General features: G+C 40.9%; 1 long non-coding RNA gene across 1 annotated transcript in view; it reads right to left on the bottom strand.

Annotated features, from left to right (window-relative positions):
* Positions 1–14056, bottom strand: part of LOC148000496 (uncharacterized) — a 107993-nt gene that overhangs the window by 48913 nt on the left and 45024 nt on the right. The window contains exon 2 of the long non-coding RNA XR_015639751.1: positions 10976–11073. This is a non-coding gene — a long non-coding RNA (uncharacterized LOC148000496). The remainder of the gene's footprint in view (positions 1–10975; positions 11074–14056) is intronic.

Raw genomic sequence — 14056 nt, 5'->3', positions numbered from 1 at the left:
TATTGTACAGATCTTTTACTTGCTTGGTTAAAGTCACACCGAGGTACTTTATATTATTTGGGTGTATGATGAAGGGTGTCGTTTCCCTAATTTCTTTCTCGGCTTGTTTCTCTTTTGTGTAGAGGAAGGCTACTGATTTATTTGAGTTAATTTTATACCCAGCCACTTTACTGAAGTTGTTCATCAGCTTTAGTAGTTCTCTTGTGGAACTTTTGGGATCACTTAAATATACTATCATATCATCGGCAAATAGTGATATTTTGACTTCTTATTTTCTGATCTGTATCCCCTTGACCTCTTTTTGTTGTCTGATTGCTCTGGCTAGAACTTCAAGAACTATATTGAATAAGTAGGGAGAGAGTGGGCAGCCTTGTCTAGTCCCTGATTTTAGTGGGATTGCTTCAAGTTTCTCTCCCTTTAGTTTAATGTTAGCAACTGGTTTGCTGTATATGGCTTTTACTGTGTTTAGGTATGGGCCTTGAATTCCTATTCTTTCCAGGACTTTTATAATGAAGGGGTGTTGAATTTTGTCAAATGCTTTCTCAGCATCTAATGAAATGATCATGTGGTTTTGTTCTTTCAGTTTGTTTATATAATGGATCACGTTGATGGTTTTCCGTATATTAAACCATCCCTGCATGCCTGGGATGAAGCCTACTTGATCATGGTGGATGATTGTTTTGATGTGCTCTTGGATTCGGTTTGCCAGAATTTTATTGAGTATTTTTGCGTCGATATTCATAAGGGAAATTGGTCTGAAGTTCTCTTTCTTTGTTGGGTCTTTGTGTGGTTTAGGTATAAGAGTAATTGTGGCTTCATAGAAGGAATTTGGTAGTGCTCCATCTGTTTCAATTTTGTGAAATAGTTTGGCTAATATTGGTATGAGGTCTTCTATGAAGGTCTGATAGAATTCTGCACTAAACCTGTCTGGACCTGGGCTCTTTTTGGTTGGGAGACCTTTAATGACTGCTACTATTTCCTTAGGAGTTATGGGGTTGTTTTACTGGTTTATCTGTTCCTGATTTAACTTTGGTACCTGATATGTGTGTAGGAACTTGTCCATTTCCTGTAGATTTTCAAGTTTTGTTGAATATAGGCTTTTATAGTAAGATCTGATGATTTTTTGAATTTCCTCTGAATCTGTAGTTATGTCTCCCTTTTTATTTCTGATTTTGTTAATTTGGACACACTCTCTGGGTCCTCTCGTTAGTCTGGCTAAGGGTTTATCTATCTTGTTGATTTTCTCAAAGAACCAACTTTTGGTTCTGTTGATTCTTTCTATGGTCCTTTTTGTTTCTACTTGGTTGATTTCATCTCTGAGTTTGATTATTTCCTGCCTTCTACTCCTCCTGGTTGTATTTGCTTCTTTTTGCTCTAGAGCTTTTAGGTGTGCTGTCAAGCTGCTGACATATGCTCTTTCCTGTTTTTTTCTTCAGGCACTCAGCGCTATGAGTTTTCCTCTTAGCACAGCTTTCATTGTGTCCCATAAGTTTGGGTATGTTGTACCTTCATTTTCATTAAATTCTCAGAAGTCTTTAATTTCTTTCTTTATTTCTTCCTTGACCAGGTTATCATTGAGTAGAGCATTGTTCAATTTCCTTGTATATGTGGGCATTCTTCCCTTATTGTTATTGAAGACTAGTTTTAGGCCGTGGTGGTCTAATAGCACGCATGGGATTATTTCTATCTTTCTGTACCTGTTGAGGCCCGTTTTTTGACCAACTATATGGTCAATTTTGGAGAAAGTACCATGAGGAGCTGAGAAGAAGGTATATCCTTTTGCTTTAGGATAGAATGTTCTATAAATATCCGTTAAGTCCATTTGGCTCATGACTTCTCTTAGTCTGTCTACGTCTCTGTGTAATTTCTGTTTCCATGATCTGTCCATTGATGAGAGTGGGGTGCTGAAATCTCCCACTATTATTGTGTGAGGTGCAATGTGTGTTTTGAGCTTTAGTAATGTTTCTTTTACGTATGTAGGTGCCCTTGTATTTGGGGCATAGATATTTAGGATTGAGAGTTCATCTTGGTGGATTTTTCCTTTGATGAATATGAAGTGTCCTTCCTTATCTTTTTTGATGACTTTTAATTGAAAATTGATTTTTTTTGATATTAGAATGGCTACTCCAGCTTGCTTCTTCTGACCATTTGCTTGGAAATTTGTTTTCCAGCCTTTCACTCTGAGGTAGTGTCTGTCTTTGTCTCTGAGGTGTGTTTCCTGTAGGCAGCAGAATGCAGGGTCCTCGTTGAGTATCCAGTTTGTTAATCTGTGTCTTTTTATTGGGGAGTTGAGGCCATTGATGTTGAGAGATATTAAGGAATAGTGATTATTGCTTCCTGTTATATTCATATTTGGATGTGAGGTTATGTTTGTGTGCTTTTCTTCTCTTTGTTTTGTTGCGAAGACGATTAGTTTCTTGCTTCTTCTAGGGTATAGCTTGCCTCCTTATGTTGGGCTTTACCCTTTATTATCCTTTGTAGTGCTGGATTTGTAGAACGATATGTGTAAATTTTGTTTTGTCATGGAATATCTTGGTTTCTCCATCTATGTTAATTGAGAGTTTTGCAGGATACAGTAACCTGGGCTGGCACTTGTGTTCTCTTAGGGTCCGTATGACATCTGTCCAGGATCTTCTGGCCTCATAGTTTCTGGCGAAAAGTCTGGTGTAATTCTGATAGGTCTACCTTTATATGTTACTTGACCTTTTTCCCTTACTGCTTTTAATATTCTTTCTTTATTTTGTGCGTTTTGTGTTTTGACTATTATGTGACGGGAGGTGTTTCTTTTCTGGTCCAATCTATTTGGAGTTCTGTAAGCTTCTTGTATGCCTATGGGTATCTCTTCTTTTAGGTTAGGGAAGTGTTCTTCTATGATTTTGTTGAAGATATTTAATGGTCCTTTGAGCTGGGAGTCTTCACTCTCTTCTATACCTATTATCCTTAGGTTTGATCTTCTCATTGAGTCCTGGATTTCCTGTATGTTTTGGACCGGTAGCTTTTTCCGCTTTACATTATCTTTGACAGTTGAGTCAATGATTTCTAGGGAATCTTCTGCTCCCGAGATTCTCTCTTCCATCTCTTGTATTCTGTTGGCGAGGCTTCTATCTACAGCTCCTTGTCTCTTCTTTTGATTTTCTATATCCAGGGTTGTTTCCATGTGTTCTTTCTTGATTGCTTCTATTTCCATTTTTAATTCCTTCAACTGTTTGATTGTGTTTTCCTGGAATTCTTTCAGGCATTTTTGTGATTCCTCTCTGTAGGCTTCTACTTGTTCTCTAAGGGAGTTCTTCACGTCTTTCTTGAAGTCCTCCAGCATCATGATCAAATATGATTTTGAAACTAGATCTTGCTTTTCTGGTGTGTTTGGATATTCCATGTTTATTTTGGTGGGAGAATTGGGCTCCGATGATGCCATGTAGTCTTGGTTTCTGTTGCTTGGGTTCCTGCGCTTGCCTCCCGCCATCAGATTATCTCTAGTGTTACTTTGTTCTGCTATTTCTGACAGTGGCTAGACTGTCCTATAAGCCTGTGTGTCAGGAGTGCTGTAGACCTGTTTTCCTTTTTTCTTTCAGCCAGTTATGGGGACAGAGTGTTCTGCTTTCGGGCGTGTAGTTTTTCCTCTCTACAGGTCTTCAGCTGTTCCTGTGGGCCTGTGTCTTGAGTTCACCAGGCAGGTCACTTGCAGGGGAAAAGTTGGTCCTACCTGAGGTTCCGAGGCTCAAGTGTGCTCGTGGGGTACTGCCTAAGTCCTCTCCGCGGCGGCAGCAACCGAGGAGATCTGCGCCGCTCTTTCTGGGAGTCTCCGTGCACCAGGGTTCCAGATGGCGTTTGGTGTTTTCCTCTGGCGTCTGGATGTGTGCAGAGTGCAGTCTCTTCTGGTTTCCCAGGCGTGTCTGCCTCTCTGTAGTTTTAGCTCTCCCTCCCACGGGATTTGGGTGCAGAGAACTGTTTATCCCGTCTGTTTCCTCGACTTGAGTATTTCTTATTTACATTTCAGTTGTTATTACCTTTCCTGGTTTCCAAGCAAACATCCCCCTAACCCCTTCCCCTCCCCTTCTATATGGGTGTTCACCTTTCCATCCTCCTCTCCTTACAACCCTCCCCACAACAATCCTGTTCACTGGGCATTAGGTCTTGGCAGCACCAAGGGCTTCCCCTTCCACCGGTGCCCCACTAGGCTATTCATTGCTACCTATGCAGTTGGAGACCAGGGTCAGTCCATGTATAGTCTTTGGGTAGTGGCTTAGTGGTTGATGGTTTAGTCTCTGGGAGCTCTGGAGGGTCTGGATGGTTGATGTTGTTGTTATTCCTATGGGATTGAAAGCCCCTTCAGCTCCTTCAGTCTGTTTTCTTTTTCTTCTTTTTAATTGGATAAATTATTTATGTTCAAATGTACATTCCTTTCCCATTTTCCTGTCCGTAAGCCTCCTATCCCCTCCTCCTTCATCATAACTGTGGCCATCCCATCACTCCCCCTTTCTATGCCCCCGACATTTCCCCGCTCTGGGGTCCATCCTTGGCAGGACCAAGGACGTCCCCTTCCACTGGTGCCCAAAAATGATATTCCAACTCTGCAACATATGCAGTTGGAGTCCTGGGACAGTCTATGTAAAGTCTTTGGGTAGTGATTTAGTCCTTGGAAGCTCTGGATGGTAGGCCTTGGTATTGTTATGAGGTTTCAAGAACCTTCAGATCTTTCAGTCCCTTCTGTAATTTCCCCAAGGGTGCCCCATTCTCAGTTGAGTAGGTTGCTGCTAGTGTTTACCTATGTATTTGACATGCTCAGCTCGTGTCTCTCAGGAGAGACCTATATCCGGTTCCTGTCATCATGCTCTTCTTAGCTTCATCAGTCTCACCTAGTTTTGGTGGCTCGCTCTCTCTCTCTCTCTCTCTCTCTCTCTCTCTCTCTCTCTCTGTATTTCTGTATATATATATGGGGCACATTTGGGCAGGCTCTGAATGGCCGTTTCTTGAGTGTCTGCTGTAAAGTTTGCCTCCATATACCCTCCTATGAATATTTTTGTTCCCCATTTTAAGAAGGATTGCAAGCATCTGAATTTTGGTCATCCTTCTTGAACTTCATGGAGTCTGGGGATTGCATCTTGGGTAATTTGAGCTTTTGGGCTAACATACAATTATCACTGAGTGTAGACCATGTGTGTTTTCCTGTGAATGGGTTCCCTCACTCAGGTTGACATTTTCCAGTTCCATCCATTTGCCTCTGAATTTCATGAAATCATATAGTTGAGTAGTACTCCATTGTGTAGATGTACCACATTTTCTGTATCCATTCCTCTGTTGAAGGGCATCTGGGTTCTTTCCAGCTTCTGGCTATTATAAATAAGTCTGCTATGAACATAGTGGAGCATGTGTCTTTGTTATATGTTGGAGCACCATTTGGGTCTTTGCCCAGGAGAGGTGTAGCTGGGTCCTCAGGTAGTGGAATGTTCAATTTTCTGAGGAACCTCCAGACTGATTTCCAAATTGGTTGTACCAGTTTGCAATCCTACCAACAATGGAGGAGTGTTCCTCTTTCTCCACATCCTCACCAGCATCTACTGTCACCTGAGATTTTATCCTAGCCATTCTGACTAGTGTGAGGTGAAATTGTAGGGTTGTTTTGATTTGCATTGCCCTGATGACTAAGGATGTTGAACATTTCCTAAGGTGCTTCTCACCCATTCGATATTCCTCACCTTTGAATTTTTGTTTAGCTCTGTACCCCAGTTTTTGATAGTGTTATTTGGCTCTCTGGAACATAAGTTCTTGAGTTCTTTCTATATTTTTGATATTAGCCCTGTATCAGATGTAGTATTGGTAAAGATCTTTTCCCAATTTGTCGATTTCTATTTTGTCCTAACAACAGTGTCCTTTGCCTCATAGAAGCTTTGTAGTTTTATGAGATCCCATTTGTTGATTCCTGATCTTAGAGCATAAACCATTGGTGTTTTGTTCAGGAAATTTTTCCCAGTTCTCACGTGTTTGAGACAGTTCCCTACTTTTTCTTCTGTTACTTTCAGTGCATGTGGTTTGATTTGGAGGTCCTTGATCCATGTGGACTTAAGGTTTGTATAGGGAGATAAGAATGGACACAAAGCCCTTGGTCCTCCGAAGGTTGGACTCCCAGTGCAGGGGTATGTGGGGGGGCAGTAAGGGGACTGTATGGGGTAATACCCATATGGGGGAGGATATTGGAGGGGATGGGGGCAGATGGAGCGGAAACTGGGAAGGGGAATAACTTTTAAAATGTAAATAAGGAAACATATCTAATAAAAGATTAATAAAAAAGAACGTAACTATTTGCATTCTTCTACATGCTGTCCTCCATTGATCTAGAACCATATGTTGAAAACGCTTTTTTTCCATTGGATGATTTTAGCTCCTTTTTCAAAGATTAAGTGACCAACGGTGTGTGGAAAAATTTCTGGATTTTCAGTTTTATTTCGCTGATCTATCTGCAGGTCTCTGTACCAATACCATACAGTTTTTATGACTATTGCTCTGTAATACTGTTTGTGGTGAGGGATGGTGATTCCCCAGGAAGTTCTTTCATTGTTGAGTATAGTTTTTGCTATTCTTGTTTTTTTGTTCTTTCAACGGGCCTCTGTGTCATCACTCAGGTGGAATTGTTTTCCTGTTTTCTTTCAGCCATTTCTGGGAAGAGGTGCTCTGCTCTCAGGTATGGAGGTGCTCCTGGTGACTGTCTTTGAGCTCTTGGCACAGGTAGGAATTGGAAGGATCCCCCACCCCCGACTGCTCCTATGTCCCTGCACCCAGCAGGCAGAGATGACACTAGACCATTCCCTCTTGGGCTGGGAATGTGGGCAGAGGGTAGTGTCCTTTGATTTCTCAGGAGTGTCCTCACTTCTGAGGGTCCAGCTATCTCCCCCACAGGATTTGGGAGCAGGGAGCTGTTTGACTCATTCAGTTCAGTTCTGGGCACCGACCAGAACTGCAGGTACCTGCTGCTAACAGTTCCTATATTACTGTGTCCAGAGGAACTATGCAGTTTCCTGTCTGACCAGGGATGTGGGCAGAGGTGAGCAGAAGTGTCCTGCGGTTTCAGGATGTTCTGCACTTCTCAGTTTTCAGCTCTCTTCCCCACGGGATTTGAGATTAGGGATCTACACTCTCATTCTCATTTCCTATTTTTTTGCTTGAAGGAGAATTGATGATACACCAGCATATTTTCTGAAGTCCACATGCTTCTTGATCATTTTGTTATTTTAGGGTGTTAATTAGTTGTTAAGGTAGAGATTCATGTAAATAATGCAAGGATGAATTATATTTGATATAATATAATGAAAATATTCTTTTGCTTATTGAATATTTTCTTTAAAACTCTGACTTGTCCAACTTTACTTTTTCATTCTGTCAGTCCATTTATTCCCCACATGTAACTTAAATATCTATTGTGTATAATACACATTCTAATATATCTCAAGATCTTCCCATTCCTCAACCTTTACATTCCTCTGCCCAGTCAAGCTTCCTTACATTATATGAATGTAAATATAACATGAAATGAACTTTGCTATTTGGAAACCTCGTTTCTTTTTGCTGAAACCTTTTGGACTCTCATGTATAGGAGATTGGATGCCATAGGTTATCTCCTTGTATTTATATTTACCCAATTTGTTGTAAGTCCAGGGACACATCGACCATTTTACCATAAAGCCTGAGGTCCTGCTTTACTACCTTTTAGCCCCTGTGTTATCATGGATACTTTATCTATAAGCAGTATGTGGTGATCCTAATGGCAGCAAATATGGAAACCTTAATCGTGGGTGTAAAAAAATGAAATTTGGAAATGAAAAGAGTCAAAGTATTGGTGACTGGGGGTTTCAATTTTTCATTTGTTGCTAAAATTTACGGAGATACAAATAGTCTGTAGATCTGCATCTGTAGGTCATGCCTATGTTGTGTCAGTCATCTAGCATAAGACCCACAACATGTCAGTCACCCACAAGTCATACAGGTTATCAAAAATCTGTCCCTAAAACCTACATAGCCTGTTAATTATCCAAAGGAAAAGCCCACAGCCTGGCAACCATCCATAAGAATTGCCCATGTCCTGTCAGTCATCCACTGGAAACCCCCTCATCCTGTCAATCATCTATCAGCAACTCACAAAACCTGTCAGTCACCCAGAAGAAATTATCACAGTCTGTCAATCAGACCTAACAAATGGCCATAGTCTATTAATCACCCACAGGACATGCCCACAAAGTTATATACAAACCCCTCAGAGCCTGTTAGTCATTCATTAGAAACTCCCATAGCCTCTCATTCAATGGAGAGACCCACAGCTTGTCAGTCTTTCATAACATATCTTAGAGCCTGTCAATTATTCATAGGTAGAGTCAACAGCCTGTCTCTCAACCGTAGGAAACACATACCAACTTTGTCACTTGTCCAAAGTACAAGCCTACACTATGTCAGTCATTCACAGGAAATACCCACACCCTGTCCATCATTCATAAGGAACACCCAACGCCTGTCAACCATACATAGTACACATCTACAATTGTTCAATATGCATAGCAAACATGCACAGCCTTCCAGTCAGTCATCCATATTAGCTGACTGCTACCTGCAAATCATCCATAGAAAGTACCCACAACCTGTCAGGCATTCATAGGAAACACCTACAACATGTCAATCATCCGTAGGAAGGAGTTACAGCCTGTTTGTCACCTACATGGCAGACCCCCAACCTGGCAACCATCTGTGGGAAAAACCTGCAGCCTATCAAACACCCATAGGAATTGCCCACAGCCTTAGAACCATTTCTAAAAAATGCCCATATCCTCTGAAAATCCACAGAGAAAGTCAACAGCCTTTCAGTCATCTATTGGAAACACACACAGTCTGTTAGTCATCTAGAGGACACACACATTGCTTGAGAGTCATCCATAGGAAAAACTAAGTGCATGCCATTCATGCATAGGAAATGACCACAGCAAGCCAATTGTGCATAGGAATTTCCAATAGTCTGTCAGTTATCAAGAGAAAATTCACACAGTCTGTCAATTATACAAAGTAAATATCAACAGTATTCAATTAAATATTAAACATAGAAATGTTCAAAAACCCACAACCCCCACACACTCACAACATAAATAGGGACGTGATAAACCTGGGAGACAGCACACAATAAATCATGCTGATAGCAAAGATCCATCTCTGCCTCCGGCTCCTCTCCTACATCATTCAGACCTCAGGTTTGCCATGCAGAGCCGATCCTGTTACCATGCCTGCTTGAAATCAAATGGGGAGATGTTTGTGATGATGAACTTCATCAATGTATTCTAATAGCTTTATAAAAATCATGTAGTGAAGGAAGCGCAGGATTTTGTTTCTGTTGACAGCACATTTTCAGAAGGGTTTAGTCCACGGTTTTTCTGCATACAGTAGCTAATTCTTCAGAGCTCCTGATAAAGCAGAAAAGTGTGAAAACAAGGCCCTGCCTTGTGTGTCCATTCAAGAGTCCAACCTCACCTTATTTCAATTATATTGACAATAGCAACAAGAAACGTCAGAAAAATGAAAGGAAATGCCTCATTGTGAATATGATCACAGTTTACCAAGGATATAAACACAAATGTTTACACAATATGAACATAGAATTAATATTTATTTAATAAATCCCAGTGAGAGGTTTACAGCGTGCCTCAATTGTTTACATTCCTGAATGAAAGACACACACACACACACACACACACACACACACCCCTACACAAAGGGAGTATAAAATAGTCATAGGAGGGAATACAAAGTGTGAAGCAGAGACTGAAGGAAAGGCCATCCAGAGAGTGCAACATAAGGGGATCCATCACCAAACTCAGGCACTCTTGTGGATGCCAAGAGGTGCATGCTGACAGGAGCCTGATATAGGTGTCATCTGAGAGGCTCTGCCAGAGCCTGAGAAATTTAGAGGCAATGTTCTCAACAAACCATTGGACTGAGAAGTGGGACCACAATGGAGGAGTTAGAGAAAGGACCCCATAGGAAGAAAAACAATGTCAACCAACCAGATACCGCAGAGCTTCCAGGGACTAAAGCTCCAAGTAAAGCATACACATGGAGCAACCCCTGGCTCCAGCAGAATATGGAGCAGAAGATGGACCTTGTTGGGCATCAATGGGAAGGGAAGCCTGTGGTCCTGTGAAGACACAATGCCCCAGTGAAGGAGAATGCCAGGGCAGGGAAGCAGGTGGGAGTGGGTGGGAGGGTGGGGAGTGCCCTTATGGAGGCATGGTGTGGGGTGATGTGATGGGCTGAGGTTTTCTGGAGGGGAATCATTTCATATGTAAATAAAAAATCTTACGAATGAAATGAAAAAGAGTAGAGGGCTATTCCTATAAAAACTGGAAATCAATGGAACTAAATATTTTCTGAGGGCAGTTTAAAGAAGAAAATGTCTGTGGAAATTTAGAAGATGGTAAGTGACCTCAAAACATTCCATGTTCTATGTTGAAGAGAATTTTGTCTTCTGAATTCTAAAACTGACTCTTTTTCCATTCTTAATCCTGTAGGAGAGCGAGGTCCACCTAATTCCTACTCTTTCATGCTTACTGATCAAGAAAATAGTTCTCTCCTTCTAAATTCACTGTTTATGAGTCTAGAACTTCTTTGTTGTTACTTTGGTTGCAACAATTGCATCCCCCTACACTCTGTTGCAACTCTGAGATTTTCAGTGCTCTTTAAAAATTGATTCTATAGTATTTTATCCTTTGGAATATTTTTAGGTCTAGAGATATGGCTCAGTCGTTAGGAGCAGTGGCTAACTGCACTTCTAGGAGACCTGAGTCTAATATGCAGCTGTACATTTTGGCCTTCAACTGTGTGTAACTACAGTTTGAAGGGGATGTGGAATTCTATTCTGGATGCTACAGACACTACATTCATTTGGTGCACAGAAATACATGCTAAGTATCTATACAGGTCAAATATCAAAATAATGCATACTTACCCATGGGTGTCTGTTTTTACCACCTATGTTGCACCTATAGTGTCCAGAAGAGAGGTTCAGGTCCCAGAGATGTAAGTGCTCTTAGGCACTGGATGATTCTGAGAATAGAAATAGGTTGTTGGAAAATGCAACCAACCCTTATCAATATTGAGTCATTCCTCTAAGCCCCACATTGATTTTCCCTATTTTATGGTGTAATTTTGCTTTGTTTTTGTCCATGGCAGTTGGAGCTCTTCAAGAGAGCACTACTTCTTAAGCCCTCCCAGGTCAGGCTTTCGGGTCCCTGGGTTTATCAATTAAAATTGGGGTACAAAGATAAGCAGAGAATTCTCAACAAAGGAATTTCAAATGGCCAAGAAGCACTTAAAGAAATCTTCAAAGTCCTTAACCATCTTTGAAATGAGAATCAAAATGATGCTGAGATTTCATATACACTGTTAGAAAGGCTAAGTCCATAATTTCAAGTGATAGTACATGCTGGTAAGGATGTGGAGCACAGAAAAGATTTTTTCATTGTTGCTGGAGTAGAAATTTGTACAATTAATTTGGAAAATTAATTTGGCATTTTCTCTGAATACTCAAAATAATTTTACCTCAAGACCTAGCTATACCACTCCTAGGCATTTACACAAACGGTTACCTACTATACAACAGGGGCACTTGCTCAACTATGATCATAGTAGCTTTGTTCATAATACGCATAAACTAGAAACAATTCAATTGCCCCTAAAACAAGGATGGATAAAAAATAATGTGGTACATTTGCACTGTAGAATACTATTCAGCTATGAAAAACAAAGACATCTTGAATTTTGCAAGCAAATAGGTGGAAATTGAGAATATCATCCTGAGTTAGGTAACCCACACCCAAAAACATGCATTGAATGTACTGACTTATAAGTGCTTATTAGTCAAAATTACAGTGTAATCATAATATACCGTATATACAGAAAGATACTGAATATGAAGGAAAGCTCAATATAAAATACCTGATTCTCACTTAGGAGGGGGAATAAAATAGTCATAGGAGAAATATGTAGGGAGAGAACTGAGTAAGAGAGGGATAGGAAGAGGAATAGGGAATGAGTTGAGTATGAAGTTTGAGGAGAGACAGAAGAGAGGGCTGGAGAACCAGAAGTGTAAATGAAAACCTATAGCTGGAGAGAGGGAGAGAGAGAGAGAGAGAATAAGAGAGAATGAGAGAGAGAGAGAGAGAGAGAGAGAGAGACAGAGAGACAGACAGAGAGAGAGAGACAGAGACAGAGAGACAGAGAGAGACAGACAGAGGCAGAGAGAGACAGAGTTGGGGGGTGCGGAAGGTGGGAACATCTTGAGGATATACCAGACACCTGGAGTGGGACATTTCCCACGGTAAATAGTGGTGACATTAGCTGATACTCCTGGCAGTGGGGATATGGAAACTGAAGATGCCACTTCTGTAGCCACACAGGAACTCCAGTGGGAATATAAGGACAACAACCCACAAGAAGACACAAAACTTTTGACCCCAAGTTTATCCTTCCTACAAGAAATGCAGAGAGAAATGTGGAGCAGAGACTATGGGAATGGACAACCTATAAAGGTCCTAAGTTTAGACCCATCCACAGGCAAGTACAAGTTCCTGACAATATTAATGATACTTTGTTATACTAGAAGACAAAGGAATCACTTAACCCTCCGCTGACAGGTTCTACCTAGCAGCTGACTGAAACAGATTCAGAAACCCATAGTGAAACATTGTATCATGCCTACAGACTCTTATGGGAGATTTAGGGGAATGAGTGAGGGCCTGGAACAGAACATCAACTACACAGAATACCAACAGAGTCATCTAAACTGAACCTTTGGGACCTCTCAGAGACTGAACAATGTAGTACATGAAGCAGAACTTGTCTGACACACATTTGTTGAAGATGTGCAGCTCACACTTTATTTCGAGTGCTAAAAGTGGGGTGGGAGCTCTTTTTAAAGCCGTTTCTTGTCTGTGAAATCTGATACTTTTTCTAGACTCAGTAGGAGTGGATGACGTAATCCTGCTGTTTCTTGATGTGGCAAGGTGCGGGAATACTCACGGGGCTCGGGAGTTCAACCTCTTAGAGGAGGAGGAGAGGTGGGATGGAAGGAAGAATGGTGTTAGGATGGTCTCAGAGGGGGCAATGATTGAGATATAAAGTGAATAAAAATATAAAAAATAAAACAAAAGTATATGTAATATATAGCAGAGGACCCCTTGGTCAGGCTTCTGTCACAGAAGATGCCACTAATCCTCAAGAGATTGGAGGCCCCAGGAAGTTTAGACGTTTTGTGGGTGTGGATATCCCCAGTAGAATTGGCGGGGGGTTATGGGATCCAGAATTCTTGGGGAATGGGCCAGGAGGGGAATAATATCTAGAGTGTAGAATTGATTAATTTATTTACTAATTAAAAATTCTTTGGATCTTTGTAGATGTAAAATTGTCAGTATAACCCTTTAAGAAATTATTCATATCTACATCAAAATGATAATTCACCATTATAAAGCTCTCATGATCCTAGAGATGCAGATAAGATCTTGTCTATCTAGAGGATTAAATATTATTTATTGCATTATTAAAGTCAGAGTCTATATGACCAACTGAGGAGAGGTAAAATGGTTTTGAAATTATTCAACGTTAGTATTGAAAGACATCCTTGAGAGAATAGGGATACCCAGTGTCCTAGTTAGGGTATTACTGCTGTGAATAGACACCATGACCAAGACAAATCTTATGAAGGACAACGTTTAATTGGGGCTGGTTTATGTGTTCAGAGGTTCACTTGATTATCATCAAGGTAGGGGTATGGTGGCATCCAGGGAGACATGGTGCAGGAGGAGCTGAGAGACTACATCTTTATGTGAAGGCTGTTAGTTTAAGACTGACTCCCATGCAGCTAGGATCAGGGTCCTAAAGCCTACACCTCAGTGACACACATTCCAACATGGTCACAACTTGGAATATTGCTATTCCCTGGGCTTCACACATATAAACCATCAGACCCAGGATACAGTTCAATATAATAAAGACAAGATAAGAATGGTACACAGCAAATATCATTCTAAAA

The sequence above is a fragment of the Rattus norvegicus genome, chromosome 16 (genome assembly GCF_021556685.1).
Source record: "Rattus norvegicus strain SHRSP/BbbUtx chromosome 16, alternate assembly SHRSP_T2T, whole genome shotgun sequence".
NCBI lineage: Eukaryota > Metazoa > Chordata > Mammalia > Rodentia > Muridae > Rattus > Rattus norvegicus.
Note: the sequence above shows the minus strand (reverse complement) of the source record. Positions and strands in the feature narration are given on the sequence as shown.